Source organism: Octopus sinensis, linkage group LG2 (assembly GCF_006345805.1).
Source record: "Octopus sinensis linkage group LG2, ASM634580v1, whole genome shotgun sequence".
NCBI classification, from domain to species: Eukaryota; Metazoa; Mollusca; class Cephalopoda; order Octopoda; family Octopodidae; genus Octopus; species Octopus sinensis.
In genome coordinates, this window is record NC_042998.1 from 25,879,005 (window position 1) to 25,898,201 (window position 19,197).

Consider the following 19,197-nt stretch of genomic DNA (forward strand, 5'->3'; position numbering starts at 1 on the left):
CCTACTCTTTTTCTTCTTTTTTTTTATTTTGTTAACAAGAAGGCAAAAACCGACTTTGCATCTACATAACCCCTCTTTCTTCACCATGGTGCTAATAAACAAGTTTTAAAAGTTTAAAACCATTTTAATTTCATTAAACATGGCAATTTGTTCTACCACTTCTTCAATCCTCACAGCTTTCCCAATTCCCATGTGAAACACTGCACTAGGCTACTGATGCATGTACACCTAATGCTTCATTTTCAGGTTATTCAAATTCATTTTTTCAATAAAGGAAGCCATAGTGTGTTGGTATCAGCACTGAGCCAACTGATTAGGTTTTCAGCAAGCTCTATACGAACTGATTCTTTGATTTTTCTAAATTTACATTGTGGTTCTCTATCAATTATGGAAATTTCATTCCATAGCAGTAATCAAAAATTATAATTGTATTATTGATATTTGTTGCACAATAGTTTATAGTTTCGGTTGGATAGCTGGAATATGCTTCTTAATTAAAGCTAAGAAATACCCAGCAGCATTTGACATTAAATTTTAAGTAAAAAGCTGGTTGCCCTTTACTCCAAGGTCAGCTCTGATTAAATAAATACATGATGAAGGATGTTATAGGCAAACATCATTTAAAAAATAAAAGAATATATCAGATATCATCATCATTGTTTAACATCCGTTTTCCATGCTAGCATGGGTTGGACGGTTCGACCGGGGCCTGGGAAGCCAGGGGGCTGCACTAGGCTCCAGTCTGATCTGGCAGTGTTTCTACAGCTGGATGCTCTTCCTAACGCCAACTACTCCGTGAGTTTAGTGGGTGCTTTTTACGTGCCACCAGCACAGGTGCCAGGGGAGGTTGGCAGCGGCCACGATTGGTTGGTGCTTTTTACGTGCTACTGGCACAGAAGCCAGTCAAGGTGGCGCTGGCATCAATGGTTTCAAATTGTAGCACAAGGCCAGCAATTCCAGGGGTGGGGACTGGTCGATTATATCAGTCACAGTGCTTGACTGGATTTATTTTATCAACCTCCAAAAGGATGAAAGGCAAAGTTAAGCTCAGTGGAATTTGAACTCAGAATGTAAAGATGGACAAAATGACGCTAAGCATTTTGCCTGGTGCATTATCAATTCTGCCACCTCACAACTTCAAGTATACATTAAACAATGTAATCCAAGATACACGGTGTCTTAAAAGAAAGGGAAAAAAAACTGCTGGTCACAGCTGAAATGCATTGGTGTTAGTTTCATTTGATCCAGATTGACCAAGGATCAGAACAGATGAGAGGAATAGACAGCTGACTCAATTGCAATGGGCATCTGTTAGGGGTAAAGGGTCAAATTGGATCAGTCTAATTTGACAGGAAATTCTAAAAATTACAATTTTAACCCTTTCATTACTGTATTCATTTTGAGATACTGTGTTTCTTTGAATTACTTTAAATATAACAAAGAATTTAGCAAAATAACTTAATTATCATTAAGCTAGTAAAAGGAACATAAATTGTGAATAAGGTTTGGTGGAAAATTTTAATTCAGAACTCTTGGAAACAAGACATTTGTACTACAGAGACAGAGGCAGTTTCAGGTAGGTTGGTATCAAAAGGGTTAAATTAATCATTTATTAACCCTTTTGTTACCATATTTCTGTTGAGATGCTTTGTGTTTCTTTCAATTAATTTTAAATATAACAAAATAACATAGTTATCATTCAGCTAGTGTAAGGAATATAAATTGTGACTAAGGTTTAGTGGAAGATTTTAATTCAAAACTTATGGAAACAAGACATTGGTACTACAGAGCTAGAGCTGGTTTCAGCCGGGTTGGTATCGAAAGGGTTAATTTAATCATTTGTTAACCCTTTTGTTACTATATTTCTGTTGAGTTGCTCTGTGTTTCTTTCAATTAATTTTAGATATAACAAGGAATTTAGTAAAATAACTTAGTTATCATTAAGTTATCATTAAATGTGACTAAGGTTCGGTGGTAGATTTTAATTCAAAACTTATGAAAATAAAACATTTGTACTACAGAGCCAGAGTCAGTTTCAGCCGGGTCGGTAACGAACGGGCTAATATATATTTTAATAAATACATTTTTAACGGCAATTCTAACATCAAAGCTCTCATTCACAGCAATCCTGTCTTCAAAATTAGCTGTTATTCCTAGTAGATTGAGTGAATATATAATAGTAACCATTCACAGATATTCTCTTTGTTTTTATGCAAGCTTATAGACAAATATAAATTGTAATTCTTCATTTGTGTTTTGTATTAAAATAAATTGTTTCAGTATAATCTGTGTTTGTGTTGTAATATGTCTAAAATAAAATTTTAGGCTATTTGCTATTTTATTGACACACTCAAATGGTAATAAAGAAAAGTGCAAGACCATAACAGAAATCAAAACAACAAAATGTACTTAGTTTCTGTATTGCTTAACAAAAAAAAAATCCTTTTATTTTATGTTACATAGAAATGTTAAAATTTTACTTGTGTTTCAATAACCTGCTATAATAGGAAGCAGTTTTAAATAAAACAAGGGAAATGTTTTTATGTAAATTGTATGTATATGTGTGTGCCAGTACATACACACACACACACACACTATATATATATACATACATATATATACATATATATACATATATATATATATACATACACATATATATTTGTGTGTGTGTATATATATGAATGTAGATATATATATGAATGTAGATATATATATATATATTAATAAGTGTACATATATATATGAATATTCTATATATGTATATATATACATATACATATATGAATGTATATATATATATTTCATATATATATATATATGTATATATATATATATATATAACGGGAAGCTTTATGAAAATAAACAAAGACGAGGCAGGTGGAAAACAAACGAACAATTGTATAGTATGGCGCTCAGGAAATATAAATAAAACAAGTCTTTAACGTTTCGAGCCTACGCTCTTCAACAGAAAGATACACAGAGAGAGAAAAACACAGAAAGAAGGGAGAAAAAAAATGCGTGCAGTAGCTAACGAATCAACATGGCGATCTGATTTCGGCCAGAGGTCAAAGATCAAACATGAGACGTGAGAGCGAAATAAGGGGAGATAATAGGGTTGATAAACGGGTTGAGGGACCAGCTAAAAGTGCGTGGGAGGGGTCTGGATGTGTGTATGTATAGGGTTGGTGTATGTATTAGTATGTATAGGGTGTGTTGTGTGTGTGTGTATGAGAGAGTATTAGTGCGTAAGATTGGTCTGGACGTGCGTATGTATGGGTTGGTGTATGTATTAGTATGTATTAGTATGTATTAGTACGTATTGGTATGTATAGGTATGTGTGTGTGTGTGAGAGAGAGTATAAGTGCGTATGCGGGGTCTGGACGCGTGTATGTATAGGGTTGGTTTGTAAGTAGTATGTACTAGTATATATTAGTACGTATTAGTATGTATTAGTATGGCACATCATATGTGATGTGATGTGTAAAGTCATGTGGTGTAGTGAGAGAGAGGGGAGGGGGGGGGGGGGGGAAGAGGGGGGAGAAGGGGAGGGGAAGAGAGGGGGAGGAGAAGGGGAAGAGGAGGGGATGGGGGAGAAGGAAGGGGAGGAGGGGGATGAAGGAGGAAAGAGGGAGAGGGGGAGAGAGGGAGTGAGGGAGAAAGAGGGAAGAAGGGAAGGGGAGTAGGGGTGTGAAAGGATGAAGGACTGAAGAAGTAGGGGTCGGGGGGAGAAAGGAATAGGTAGAGGGGGGGGGGGGGGGGGGGGGGGTTAGATGAGGAGGCGGGGAGAGTTGAGACCAAATGGCGTATAAGAGCGAAGAGAGAAGATTAATTCCTGTTCACGGCGCAAACGGGAATCCGGATGGCCTCTGTGTAAGGACAAACCGAACACAGATAGGTGTTGCAAGGAGTGACCGGTGGAGCGGAAATGGCGTGAGACCGGTGTGTCGTTCGCAAGGTGGATGTCACGAAGGTGTTCCGCGAACCGGTCGGCCAAGCGGCGTCCCGTTTGTCCGATGTACAAGGAATTGCAGAGAGAGCAAGAGATGCAATAGATAATATTGCAGGTGAAGGTGAAGGAGTGGATGATGGGATAGGGTCGATGGTGGGTGCTAGTGAGGCGGGTGGTGTTGGAGAGGTAAGGGCAAGTGCGGCAACGTGGGCGGGAGCAGGGGACCGAGCCGGGTTGGGAGGTAGGGTCAGGGAAGGAATTTCACATATACATACACATACATATATATATATATATATATATATTTAACAATTAAGGATAATCTCTTATTAAGAGATTATCCTTAATTGTTAAACTTATTCCGAAATACTTTTCATTACCCGACATGCAGTTCGTAAAAAGCCCGCCATTTACCGGATATATGATTTATAAACATTCCATGTGCTTGGCCGGAGTGAACAGTTGTCTGTTCGTCTTCGCTACATAAGGTTGGTTTATTTATGATGTATTCAGAATCAGTTCTGCTGACGATCATTAGACGCAAGTTGTATGTGAAATCACGGTGATACAGAACATAATTCATTTTTAAATGTCTTGCTTTGAAAAACTGCATTTGGGTATGATTAGTATAATTTTTGGTAGTAATGACTTTGTCCCTCCTAGTGTGAGGCATTTATGTGTAATAATGCCCTTTATACAATATAGATATATATATATATATATATATATATATATATACATACACACACATACACACTTATGTACACACAAGCAAATACACACACATGCACACTACACACACACACATATATATATATATATATATGATGATAATACAATGATTGGTTGGCCATGGGTGGATTGTCTTTGTGTTATTTCCTATTATCGAAACACAAATAAAATCTTAACATTTTTCTATAAAAAATAAAAAATAAAAAATATGGAGATGTGTTACTGAACTCATACTAATATTTTATTTTTAATCAATATTGAACAAATAAAAGAATAAAAAGTTATGAGATTGTTTTGCGTTTTATTTGAGCCATATTGGTTTTAGTTGAGTTTTGTGGGACAATGGAAGAAGAATATGCAAGAAGGGAAACAAAGAGAGAGTGCACGGAATGAAAAGGAGTTGTCGAAAAGTACAGATCACTTACTGACTTCTTGACCGGAACACATCGCCAGCCATGTGTTTGGGGAAGATAGGGCGAAAAAGAGAGAGAGAGAGAGGGAGAGAGAGGGAGGGAGGGAGAGAGAGGGGGAGGGGAGAGAGAGAGACAGATGAACAGACAGACAGAGAGAAAAGGAAAGAAGGGAGGGAGACAGAGATGGACAGAGAGAGACAGAGACAGACAGACAGAGAGAGGGAGAGACAGGATGACAGAGACAGACAGACAGACAGAGACAGAGAGAGGAGGAGGGGAGGGAGAGGGAGACAGACAGACGGAGACAGAAAGTGACAGAGAGTGGGGAGAAGGGGAGAGATAGACAGACAGAGAGAAAGAGAGAAGGGGAGGGAGGGAGATAGATAGAGAAAGGCAGAGGAGTATAAAGAGTGAGAAAGTAGAGACAGAGAGAGAGGGAGAGATGGGGAGAGAGAATAAAGTGTGAGAGAAAGAGAAAGAGAGAGGATAAAGATTAAGAGAGTAGAAATACAGAGAGAGAGAGAGAGAATAAAGAGTGAGAGAGTAAAGACAGAGAGAGGGGGAAGACAAAGAGTGAGAGAGTGGAAACTGAGAGAGAGACAGACAGACAGACAGAGACAGAGAGAGAAGCAGAGTCAGAGAGACAGAGAGAGAAGGATCATGCTGACAGATGAAGACCAGCTAAAGAGTCAAACAGTAATTCTCTGTGGATCCAGTTACCAGCTACAGTTGATGTTACTAATAAATGGTGATAAGCTGGCAGAGCCATTAGCACTTTGACCAAATTTCTTAGCGGCATTTTGTCTGTCTTTATGTTCTGCATTCAAATTCCGCCAAGGTTGGCTTTACTATTCAGCTTTTTGAGGTTGATAAAATAAGTACCAGTTGAATATTGGGGGGGTCGATGTAATCGACTGACCCCCTCTGCCAAATTTGTTGGCCTTGTACCAAAATTAGAAAACAATAAGGGCAACCAGCCAGAGAACCCATGCCACAAGAAGGCGGCGAGCTGGTAGAAATGTTAGCATGCCTGGCAAAGTGCTTAGTGGTATTTTGTCTGTCGTTACATTCTGAGTTCAAATTCCGCCGAGGTCGACTTTGCCTTTCATCCTTTCGGGGTCGATAAATTAAGTACCAGTTACACACTGGGGTCGATGTAATCGACTTAATCCCTTTGTCTGTCCTTGTTTGTCCCCTCTATGTTTAGCCCCTTGTGGGCAATAAAGAAATAAGAAACTGAAAGAAACCAGCTGTGTGTGTATGTGTGTGTGTGTGTGTGTGCGTGTGCATGCGTGTGTGTGTGTGTGTGTGTATGTGTCCATGTGCATATGTATGTATATCAATTTGTATGTGTGTGTCTTTGTTTGCCCCCCTCCTACTGCTTGACCACTGGTGTTGGTGTGTTTAACCTAGCAGTTCAGCAAAAAGAGACTGATTGAACAAGTGCCAGGTTTTAAAATAGAAAATATGCCCTGGTGTCGCCTTAAAAAAAACACCATTTGGGCGTGGCTATTGCCAGTACTGCCTGACTGGCACGTAAAAGCACCCACTACACTTTTGGAGTGGTTGGCGTTAGGAAGGGCATCCAGCTGTAGAAGGTTTTAAAATAGAAAATATGCCCTGGTGTCAATTTGTTCAACTAAAATTCTTCAACTATAGATGCAGGAGTGGCTGTGTAGTAAGTAGCTTGCTTACCAAGTGTCTTCTACTATAGTCTTGGGCCGACCAAGGTCTTGTGAGTGGATTTGGTAGAGGGAAACTGAAAGAAGCCCATTGTATATATGCATATGTATATATATGTGTGTGTGTGTGTCCCCCAACATCGCTTGACAAACGATGCTGGTGTGTTTACGTCCCTGTAACTTAGCAGTTCAGCAAAAGAGACTGATAGAATAAGTACTAGGCTTACAAAGAATAAGTCCTGAGGTCGATTTGCTCGACTGAAGGTGGTGCTCCAGCATGGCCGCAGTCAAATGACTGAAACAAGTAAAAGAGTAAAAAGAGTAAAGAGAGTAATTTGGTGCTCCAGCATGGCCACATTCTAATGACTGAAACACAGCCATGCCTATAATTTCTCAAAAGATTTCCCCCCCATTTTCATTGATTTTATAGAAAACTAGAAATCAGACCAAAGTTATAGCAGAATGTTTTGGCAGAACATTACTTCAAAGTTTAATTCAGTAATGTTTGAAAGTAGATAAAAAATTTTATATATTTTCTGTGGCAACTGTTTGTAAAGAATTATACAAAATAATCCTACTTGCTAACAGTATCATTAAAATGAGTTTAAAATCCATAGGAAAATCCTGCGACAAGTATTAATAATTGGATCATGAATGAACAAAGATTTCACAGTTTGAAAAATTTTAATGCAATAAATTATTTGATTTCAACAATAATGGTTATTTTATTTTTAAAATTCAAAACTTATTCAAATTTTTAATTATTTTTTTTTCTCATGAAATCCAAAGTGAATGTTGATACATACATAGACACATGTTCATACACATATACATAAATGTATATACAATCTTTATTGCCATATGAGTAAAATAGCATAATAAATAAATATACTTTATATTCTGTATTATATTTATTCTGATCAGTGATATCATAAAATAGATATGTTTCTGAATGCTTAGAGTAAAAAAAAAAATGTTATCTTTGATATAATTGTAAGTTGAACCTCAGTGGTACAAGACTGAATATAAAATGTGATTTGAGAATAAATTTTCAGTTTGATGGCACATAAATTGTAACAGTAAGCTAGAAGTGCATCTGATCATTCTAAATATTTTCTTCAGCTTTGCAGATTGCTCTAATAATTCATTTGTTTTTGTTTTTTTAAGATGTAGACCTTTTGGTAATTTAAATGCATGTCAAAATGAAAATGCAGAACTCTATCAGGAGAAAATTAAAGAAGGGAATATTATCTACAATAAAATTATGATTGAATCAACCAATAATGATACCCTTTGCTATATAAATGATGATTTTCTTTGGAGATAGATAATAATAATAATAATAATAATAATAATAATAATATAATAATAATAATATCATAGAGATGTTAAAGATAAGACAGACAGAAAAAAGATTGCTGTGGATGACTAAAGGTGATTTAAAACTGGAAACAGGGGCTCTAATCTGTGCCACCCAAGAAGAAGCACTAAGAACAAACTACATAAAATGCAGAATAGACAACACAACAGAAAGTGATAAGTGCAGAATCTGTGGACAAAATAGTGAAAACGTATGGCATATTACCAGCCAATGTACGCTACTATCCCAGAAGGAATATGAGATGCCACAACAACATAGCTAGGCTGGGCTATATTGACAAATGGCGACACAGCAGTCAAAAAATCGTAAAAAAATTAGGATTTTCATAGAAAAAAAGCACCTTTTTGATGTAAATAATTTTTGGCGTTAACATGGTCCAATTTGAATTTTTTCTTCTACAGAATGAAGAGCAAGCTTTCTTCTACCATACTCTCAATTTTGGTCAACTTGCACCGCAGGGTCTCGAAGGAGATACTGTTAGTTGAAGGCTACCAAACCTGCCACACATACACAGACAACTTCAGCTTTATATATATAGATTAATTGGAAGTATATAGACTGAAACTAATTTCCTCCATAACAATTCTTTTTTTTTTTTTTGAGACTCATGATGTAAGCCAGCCATAATCACTTTCAAATCTAATAACACAAACCCAGAAACAAATATCAGGTTTATGCTTATTTTTGAGAAATACGTATAATACTTACGTAATCAGTTCACTATGGTGAAACAGTACACAGTCTGTGACAATAATCCACCTACGTCACTGTTCACTAGATATGTTAGAACAATTACTAAATAATTTTAATAGTAAATCACTTATTCTCACTCTTAACAAAACTTTATTTATCTTCAGTAAAACCAATAAATATCTAATTTTACCACACAGCTGTTGTCCTTTAATAGAATTCTCATGTAAAGATGATACAGTATTCAGGTGAAAAATAACACACTTTCATATATATATATATCTTTTCTTCTTTTTCTTTTCTTTTTACTTGTTTCAGTCATTTTGACTGCGGCCATGCTGGAGCACCGCCTTAAATCAAGCAACTCGACCCCGGGTTTTATTCTTTGTAAGCCCAGTACTTATTCTATCAGTCTCTTTTGCCGAACCGCTAAATGACAGGGACATAAACACAGACACACAAACATACATGCACATACATATATTCGACGGGCTTCTTTCAGTTTCCGTCTACCAAATCCACTCACAAGGCTTTGGTCGGCCCGAGGCTATAGTAGAAGACACTTACCCAAGGTGCCACACGGTGGGACTGAACCCGGAACCATGTGGTTGGTAAACAAGCTACTTACCACACAGCCACTCCTGCACCTATATATATATATATAGAGAGAGAGAGAGAGACAGAGACAGAGACAGACAGACAGAAAGACAGACAGATAGATAAATAGATTAATAAATAGACAGGTATGTAGGTAGATAGATATGTATGTATATGTGTATGTATGTATGTATGTATGTATGTATGTATGTAGGTAGGTAGGTAAGTAGATACGTAGGTAGGTAGATTATATATATGTAAACTCTGCCAGATCAAGACTGGAGCCTGGAGCAGCCATCTGGTTCGCCAGCCCACAGTCAAACCGTCCAACCCATGCTAGCATGGAGAGCAGACGTCAAACGACGACGATGATGATGATGATGATGATATATAAATATGTATATATATATGCATGTATATGTAAGATGAGGATTCAGATAGAATCAGGCACTTGAAAAGGTATGCCCCAGGTAGGGTTGGGTAATCTCTGTGGTTCACGTCTATGATTGGTGAGAGTCAAACTATCAGATAGGATATTTCAGTTGTGTATACAGAGAAAAGCATTTACATCTGATCCAACAGATGTATATGGTCAAAGATCTGTTTCACATCATGTCAACCATGGCCGCCTCTTTTTTTCTTTTGATCCTTGTGCATCTTAGACTACATTATCAAAGGTGCTCCTCCTTTCCAAAATGACAGAATATAATTTGAGGTAAATTTGGTTATTATCTCTAGTAGGTCAAACAAGTATGTAGAGGATCCCAAAATGGCTTTTGCTCCTTTGTTTAAACCTCTCTATATATAAAGCTGAAGTTGTCTGTGTATGGCAGGTTTGGTAGCCTTCAACTAACACTATCTCCTCCGAGACCCTGCAGTGCAAGTTGACCAAAATTGAGAGTATGATAGAAGAAGGCTTGCTCTTCCTTCTGTAGAAGAAAAATTTTCAAATCAGACCATGTTAACACCAAAAATTATTTACATCAAAAAGGTGCTCTTTTTCTATGAAAATCCCTATTTTTTACGATTTTTTGATAGCTGTGTCGCCATTTTTCGGTGTATTTCAACCAGAAAAATATTTACTTAAAGAGAATAACAAGCTGCATAATGCAAAATTTTTACATTCCAAAAATTCTAATTCTAAAGGGTCGAAATAAACCCGAGCAATGCCGGGTGATACTGCTAGTAACAGATAAAAGTGGACGATTTTAGTAATTTTGAGCTGGTAATCTTCGTTTACAATTGAATGTCAGTGTAAATAAGACAAGGCATTACAAATAATAGATAAAACATTATTGAAACATATGACCCTGTCAAAACTAAGATAAAAGGAAAACTGTAACACTGTTTATTGTGAAGTTGTTAGGATGCATGATGACAACGATGATAATGATGATGTTAATGATGCGGAAGGCAAAAGTACAAACGACAATGGCAGCGATGATGGTAATGGGGAATGAATAGAATTTTTATTTTTATAGTCTTTAAAAGCGATAATGTGGTACGAAATATTGTTCAAGTGAAGAGACAATCAGCTTCACCAAACATCTTCGCAAAACATCAAAATGTATTTATTGATTGATATTTTGAAAATTTTCAAATAAATTCCTTTCATCAAGTATATAGAATATACACAAGAAAATAAACCAAAACAATATCTATAAGCAGTAAAATATGACTCCAGATATATTTTACTGAAGAGGCTTAATGAGAATGAAACATGGCCATTGCTTTTACTGTTTGGCTTTAAAAGATCCACTCAAATTTCATTCATTTAATTTTATTGGAGATATCTCATGCACATTTTTGTCTTGAGGTTTTTGAATTCTTCTAAAGCACCATTCGGGCATGATCGTTACCAGCGTCGCCTTACTGGCACAAGTGCCAGTATGCTGGTGGCACGTAAAAAAAACACCATTTGGGCATGGCTATTGCCAGTACCACCTGACTGGCACGTAAATGCACCCACTACACTTTTGGAGTGGTTGGCATTAGGAAGGGCATCCAGCTGTAGAAACTCTGCCAAATCAAGATTGGAGCCTGGTGCAGCAATCTGGTCTGCCAGTCCTCAGTCAAATCGTCCAACCCATGCTAGCATGGAAAGCGGATGTTAAACGATGATGATGATGATGATAGATTTTGTCTATGAATTGCATTCGTTTACACTATTATTCTTTTACTTGTTTCAGTCATTTGACAGTGGCCATGCTGGAGCACCGCCTTTAGTCGAGCAAATCAACCCCAGGACTTATTCTTTTGTAAGCCTAGTACTTATTCTATCAAACTCTTTTACCAAACTGCTAAGTTACAAGGACATAAACACATCAACAAACGCAGACATACAAACACACATATATATATATACATGACAGGCTTCTTTCAGTTTCCGTCTACCAGATCCACTCACAAGGCTTTGGTTGGCCCAAAGCTATAGTAGAAGATGCTTTCTTAAGGTGCCATGTAATGTAACTGAACCTGGAACCAGGTGGGTGAGAAGACATACCAGTGTCTACAAAAAACATAACAATAAACAAACAAAAATATATATGTATTGGAATCTCCTAGAAAATTTTCTTTAATTTTCATGCCATTTATCGGTTCACACAAGGAAAAGAAAGCAAACCTCTGCATGGCCACAGTCAAATGACTGAAGCAAATAAAAGAATAAAAGAATATATATATATATATTATTGTGTCTGGAGAGAGTCATTCTCTTTTAGTGCCTTATTGATTGAACACACTCACAGGTTTCCACCTTTTCCTTACTTATTTTTACTAAAATTTTTGTCATGACTTGCATTCTTTTCAATAGTCGTTGACTCTGTCTTTCATCGGAATTGTGTTCTGATTCCAATTTCAGTAACAGTCAGAGTCTATGACTATTGGAAAGGTCAAGTCATAATGAAAACTTTAGTAAAACTAAATAAGTAAATGAGTGGAAATTGGTGAGTGTGTTAAATTAATAAGACACTAAAAGAGAATGACTCTCACCAGACACAAAATATGTTTCAACACACAAATTCACATAAAGAATCTTGCAAACGAAATACAAAAACGAATATATATATATAGATAGATAGATAGATAGATAGATAGATAGATAGATAGATAGATAGATAGATAGATAGATAGATAGATAGATGGATGGATGGATGGATAGATAGATAGATAGATAGATAGATAGATAGATAGATAGATAGATAGATAGATAGATAGATAGATAGATAGATATGGATATGTATGTATGTATGTATGTATGTATGAATGTATGTATGTATGTATGTTGTTCTGAATCTGTGTTTGTCCCCCATGACTACTCAACAATTAATGTTGGTGTGTTTACATCTCCATAACTTAGCAGCTTGTCAAAAATGTCTGATAGAATAAGTACCAGATTTTTAAAGAAAATAATAATAATTGCCGGGATTGATTCCTTCAACCAAAAAATTCTTCAAGGCAGTGCCCCAGCATGGCCATCAGCTAATGATTGAAACAAGCAAATGATAAAAGATAATAGTATTCACTCCACTAGTACAAGGGCCATTTATGTCTGCTTTGATGTGACTAAGACGTTACACCAGTTGACACATCACTTCATACTTGGGTCTACACTATCACTATAAAACAGTGTGTGACATGTGAGACATTTGGCTGCTATTTCTTGCATGACAAATGACCTTGTGAAGATGTCTTCATTAACTTATTGATTAGAGATTATCATTTATAATGGTCCTCACTGACCACCTTCTATCAACAGTCTGTGATAGCCTCTACACAATCACTCAAACAGTTAAAGCTAGCTGCTAAATCTCCTTTAAACCACATATATTACCACCTTAAGAGAGAAAGAATACTATCTGTGGATGATATAATCCTAAATACACGATGTCTGTGTATAAAACGAAAAATATTTGGATAGTCACAGATGAAATTACTTTAATTAATTAACATTCCGCTGATCTGGAACCCAATCTATGACAACCCCACCATCTCATTTTGTAAGTACTTGTCTTTCATTTTACATTGTTAGCACAAGTAGTGGCATCATTTGTAATTTAGGAAATTTGTCTTTGAGATAAAATCATAACTGACAGAGACCTTCTTTAGTGCTGGTAATATGGTGAAATGCACCCTTTTCATTTTCATGCTTTGAAATGATTAGTGATAAGTTGTGAGGAAGTGATGTAGATATTGCATGCAGGTTACCCACCAAGGAGGGTAGTAATGCTAAATAAAGAGTTGCTGTGTGGTAAGTAGCTTGCTTATCAACCACATGGTTCCAGGTTCAGCCCCACTGCATGGCACCTTGGGCACGTGTCTTTCTACTATAGCCTCGGGCCGACCAAAGCCTTGTGAGTGGATTTGGTAGATGGAAACTCAAAGAAGCCCGTCGTATATATATATATCTAATATAGGATAAAATTTTTCGAAAAGAATTCTATCAATGGCCAGCATATTAAAAAATACCTTTGAAGGTTAAATTTATAAACAACTTATAAACAAGGGCAAAAGAAAAAAGTTCTAATGCCAAATATGCCAAAAATAATCAAATCGTCAATAACCATATAATTTATCACTATAAGCACACGTCTCGAAGTAAGCCAACAGAAATTTCTAAAACATTCCATTATTATAGTATCAGTCTCAATTTCAGTGTTAATTCATAAGAATTTTCTCCTCGTCAGCAATAAATACGTTAAGAAATAAATGAAATACTTACCTATACCCATAGAAGAAGCAAATACTAAGTCATGAGCACACTTAAGTACCCCAAATATATCCAAAATAGAAATTCTCCAGCACACCTCGAGACATGTACGATCGGACTGAAAACTCTCATAGAGTGAGAGAGTCCGGAAGTGAACACTATTAAATTTATTTCTAATATAGGATAAAATTTTTCAAAACAAATTCTATCAATGGCAAGCATATTAAAAAATACCTTTAAAGGTTAAATTTATAAACAAGGGCAAAAGAAAAAAATTCTAATGCCAAATATGCCGAAAATAGACTGTCGGCTTACTTCAAGATGTGTGCTTATAGTGATAAATTATATGGTTATTGACAATTTGTCTATTTTCAGCATATTCGGCATATTTTGGCATATTTGGCATTAGAATTTTTTTCTTTTGCCCTTGTGCCTAGAGTAGAAAAGAATATTCTAACAGTGAGCTAGCAGAATCATTTGTATATTGGGCCAAATGCTTGGCAACATTTCGCCCATCTTTGCATTCTGAGTTCAAATCCTGCCAAAGTTCACTTTGCCTTTCATCCTTTCGAGGTCAATAAAATAAGTACCAGTTGTGTACTGGGGTCAATGTAATTGACATGCCCATTTCCCCCCAAATACTGGCCTTGAGCCAAAATTTGAGACTGATATTTATTTTGGTTGAGCCAATAACGTGCTCTTTGCATGGGAACTCAACCTGCTAGAAATAGCAACGAAATTCTTTCACATGCTAAAAGGAGACGGAACACAATGACAAATGTAATCCTAGATATATACAAATATGGGATTGGCATGGCTAGAATATCTTTGATCATATTTGTCTGCTCAGCCAAGGCTGACCTGGGGGGGGGTCTTAACAATAACAACACCAACAACAACAACTTGTTTTGGTACCTAATTTTACCAAGGTTAGTTATTATTGTAAACAAAATAATGTTCATTGCTCCAGGGAGGAAGAATACAATATCAGTGTTCGCAGTGTTTGAATATACGATCTTTGGTCAATAGTCTAAACTCTTTGCCACCAGGCTTCCACCATTAAAAGAACAATATTCAAGCAATTTTGCTCTTTATAACAACAACAACCACAATAAAAAAAAAATAATAATAAAAAAATAAAACATAGTAACCCAACATGTGAGATAGAATCTTGTCTCTAAGTTGTGATTAAAGCAGATTTCTTACTCTCTCTCTCTCTCTCTCTCCTGCTCTCTCGCTCTTCTTTCTCTCTTTCTCTCTATTATAACCTTGTAGTTATGATTGTATTATCATTTCCTGCTTAGTTAAAATGTTTACATCCTTATCAGATTATTATTACCTTATTGCAGTAGACATTAGTTCGATGGCTTCGTCGAATTTTTCTTTTCTTTTCCTCTTTTCTCTGTTATCATTGATTAACTTTATTTACAATCTCTCTGCTTAGTGCTGCCGGTAACTTGCAGTGTTTTACATTCAGCAGCTTTATTCTCAGAAGCTTTTCATCACAAGAAATTCTTACATTATGTATTCATTTGATCTTTTTTCCCCCCCTTTTTTCCCCTCATTTCTTTCTTGCTGACCATTAATGTCTTTGCTCTTCGTTCTTATTTTAGCTATAGGTTTTGACTTCAACTCTATATTCTAATAATGTTTTTGCATTATTTTTATTTTTACCCTCCCACTGACTATTGAATACATTCAGTATTTAGTTTCTTTTGATGTGTCTTTCAGATGTTTCTTTTATGCTTGTTGCTTTGTGTAAAGATTTCTTCATTTTCAGTTTTGATAACCATTTTGACCTAAGAATGATATTTTCTTTGCAATAACCTGCCTTACAGCTATAAGATATCATGTATTTTTCTTTCTTGCTACTTAGATATTCAATGACCATTACGCTAAACCTTCTTACCAAAATATAAAAGAATTACAAAATGTGTATATTTCTGTTTCTATTCCTATTTCCCTTTGTTTTGCTTTTATACGGAGTTTGTTTCTTTTTGCCAATAATAATTTCAGAGTAAATTGGTAATATTTACCCTATCTTCCTTCAAGTTTCATTCTCTATACCTCATTGGGGAATATTCATCTTATTTTCATCTGCTGACTGATAAAGACTGAAAAATATTACTACCTGTCATCTTCTATAATGTGTATGCTATGGTTAGTTGATAAAATCACATGCAGGAATGCAGAGAAAAGAAGAAGAAAAAAACAATAAAGGTAGAACTGTTTGTATCTAAAAAGTATAGGGCTATAACCACGAGTGTTGTGAATTTGATAGCTGTTAAGCTCAATTTCAGATTTATATTCGTATATGTGTTTCATTTGTGTTAGTCATAAGTTTAAGTGATATTACTAAACTGGATATTTGTTAGTAACACATCACCTCTTGACCAGAACCGTTTTTATATAACCCTTTTGCTACTGTATTTATTTTGAGATGCTTTGTGTTTCTTTCAATTACTTTAAATATAACAAAGAATTTAGTAAAATAACTTTGTTATCATTCAGCTTGTGTTAGGAACATACATTGTGACTAAGGTTTGGTGGAAGATTTTAATTCATAACTTATTTCTAGAGACAAGACATTTCTACTACAGAGCCAGAGCCAGTTTCAGCTGGGTTGGTAACAAAAGGGTTAAATTAATCATATGTTAACCCTTTTGTTGCCATATTTCTGTTGAGATGCTCTGAGTTTCTTTCAATTAATTTTAAATATAACAAAGAATTTAGTAAAATAACTTAGTTATCATTAAGCTAGTGTTAAGAATATAAATTGTGACTAAGGTTTGGTGGAAGAGTTTAATTCAAAACTCATGAAAACAAGACATTTGTACTCAGAGCCAGAGCCAGTTTCAGCTGGGTTGGTAAAGAAAGGGTTAATACCATATTCCTGATGATATGCACAGTCAATTTTCAAACTAATCAAGAACTTCCAGGGAGTCATTAAAATAAGTTTACCATTATTTAGTCGGTGTTTAGAACATAATATAAATGTTTTTTTTCCATAAAATTATAACAGACTGTTTTGATTTCAATACAAACATGTTTTGTATCCTAGAATCACACATGGTCAGGAGCAAAAGAGAGATTGACTTTTTACATCATAGTTACACAGCAATATGAAATTTTTGACAATCAATAGAAAGCGCAAACTCAGATAAAATATATGAATATATGTGATGTTTGTTTTCTAATGTTCTATTGATTTCCTTCAAATCTTTCATCCAACTTGCTGACATCAAGTCCTTTGCTCAAACTAGTTCCAAGCATCATTTTGCTGTTAGATATAAATTTTATATCTCATGTTGCCTTCATTTAATTTGTAGTTGTTAGATTTCATATAACATACTTTATTTCGGTAACAGATACACACACATGCACACACACACACACATGCACGCACACACACACACACTTACACACATACTTATGTACATACATACAAGACTACTCTGTTTGATGTTATCTAAAATCAAATGGTAGTCTTGTGCGTAAGATAGAAAGAGGTTCTTTCTTCATTGGGGAGGAATTCAAACGAAAAAAATAAAAGCATATATATGTATATACATATATACATATATATATATAGGCGCAGGAGTGGCTGTGTGGTGAGTAGCTTGCTTACCAACCACATGGTTCCGGGTTCAGTCCCACTGCATGGTACTTTGGGCAAGTGTCTTCTACTATAGCCTCAGGCCGACCAAAGCCTTGTGAGTGGATTTGGTAGACGGAAACTGAAGGTATCTTTCAATGTTGTTATTATTATTATTATTATTATTATTATTATTATTATTATTATTATTATTATTATTATTATTATCGTTATTGGTATATTTAATAATCCTAAATGTGTTAAAGTTGAAATTTCTTATTTCTATGTTGCTACAACAAAAGCTTTTAAACACTTCATGTCTAAATTTAAATAATTTTGCATTTAAATTCGTATGCACTGTGCTGCCTGACCAGCTCCCATGTTGGTGGCATGTAAAAAGCACCATTCAAGCGTGGTCATTACCAGTACCACCTGACTGGCCCTTGTCCTGGTAGCATGTAAAAAGCACCCTCGACACCCTTTGAGTAGTTGGCATTAGGAAGGACATCCAGCTGTAGAAACCTTGCCTGATCAGATTAGAACCTGATGCAGCCTCCTGGCTCGCCAGTCCTCAGTCAAACCGTCCAACCCATGCCAGCATGGAAAGCAGTCGTATGATGACAAACGAAACAGTGAAGCAGAACCCTTTACTCTGACAATCAAACAAAGAATCTGAGAAGCATGACATGGAAACCATTCTTTGGTGGAAGGACATCGAATTTTTTTCATATTTCCATATCACTGTACAATATATCTAGCATTGAATCGAAAGTCATCAGCTTAATTGATAAAGGGCTGACTGTCATGAATGATTGTCATTATTGATTCCAAACTATGTTGAGAATGGAGAAGAAACAGTTCCAATAAATTACATACCGGTTGATCAGTATGTGTCAAGGATTGCTGAAGTAAAACTAAATGGATTTATGGTGCAATTGTGAAGAAACTCAGTTTAAGAGTTACTTGATCCAAAGACACAAGGGTCAAAAGAAACAACACCCAAATCAAACTCAGTCATGGAATTACCCTGCACCATTGCCGACTAGACACATATTGGATGCATTTGATTAATGGTAGTTGCACAAAACTGAGGCATATTTATCATCATCAGTTGCCAATCATAACTCACAGTCATTTCTGTAACCAACACTACAGCTGCACAGATTTGACAGGCAGTGATGGGCACCACTGAAACCTTTGCTGTTATTAGTTATGTACATAAACAATTTATTATTATTTTAACTTACAAGGCAGCAAGCTGGTAGAATCATTTGTCTGTCTTTATATTCACAATTAAAATTCCGCCGAGGTACACTTTACCTTTCATCCATTCAAGTTTGGCCTTGTACCAAAATTTGGAACCATTATTATTTTAAATTATGTTCTCAAATCTTGAACTATTTAATGATTAAAACATGTCTCATTAGTGTACAAAATTCAAGATAT